The sequence below is a fragment of the Gavialis gangeticus genome, unplaced genomic scaffold (assembly GCF_001723915.1).
Source record: "Gavialis gangeticus isolate Ggan-Ray unplaced genomic scaffold, GavGan_comp1, whole genome shotgun sequence".
In the NCBI taxonomy this organism is placed as follows: domain Eukaryota; kingdom Metazoa; phylum Chordata; order Crocodylia; family Gavialidae; genus Gavialis; species Gavialis gangeticus.
In genome coordinates this window covers 9,978,749-9,979,836 of record NW_017729026.1, presented here as the reverse complement: position 1 = coordinate 9,979,836, position 1,088 = coordinate 9,978,749, and positions in this window count along the sequence as shown.

Sequence of the window (1,088 nt, the reverse complement as noted above, 5' to 3'; positions counted from 1 at the left end):
CACCCGCCCCCATCCTCCTCCCTACCCCCCCACCCTTCTTTTTCTTTTAGAGGAATAGGTACAGCTTGCTCTTTAAAAACATAGAGCCAAATTATTTTATGCACCAGATCAGAGCAACAGGCATCTGACTTCATGTAGATCTGCTTTTTACTTGGAGAAGCAGCAAGAACAAGGCAGAATATTACTTTGAAAAGGGTAGGTAAAGAGGAGTTCAGACAAAAATGAATGGGAAAACATCCAAGCAATAGAAATCAGCAAAAGATTTTATAATTAAATTAAATGATGAAAAGAGTAATGGGTCAAGTGATGAAAACAACAATACAGTCTTTCAAGGCAACAGGGATTACAGAAACCATCATCTAAGTCTCAGAAAATCAGTCCTTCATGCTGCTAACAGTGGAGTAATTGTGACTTTTGATTAAGTTAGCATGCAAGGATATTAGAAATGCTTTAAGGTCTGCAGATGCAATATATTTTAGTGACTGTGCTGCAGATTTACAAGAAGTATTCACAATGACTGTATGCCCACAGAATGTTTGTGAAGCTAAACTGTGAGACTGAGATTGCTATATAATAAGTACATGTATATGGAAGAATTGTTAAGGTTGCTTAAGCAGGCTTTGATCTCTCTTGACATTTGTATGCATGTACATTATGATACAAACTGTCAAATTTAGCACACAGACCAGTAATCAATGTAGAGAAACAGGGCCAAAACTTGCACCAATTTCTGACACATTTAATTAGCTTCTCATTCTTTCCTGCTGCCCAGTTTTCCCTTCACTGTCCTCCAATGGATGGCGGGTGCACAGGCATCCCATCTGACATTCACCTGAAACCAAAACAAACCCACAAACTTGCTGTGGTATGTTACTGTTTTTAGGTTTTGGTTTGTTTACTTCAGCCAAATTGCCTGCTTTCTGTTCAAATTCCTATTTATTGCTTTATGTAATATTAATTGTCTTACCTTAGAGCAGCCAAGGAATAAAACCTTGAACAAAAGGATATCTGCAGCAATATTTGAAACTTTAAGAATGGAAGGCCTTTGACGCTGTCTCTCACCCATTCACATTAAGAAATTATGTGAC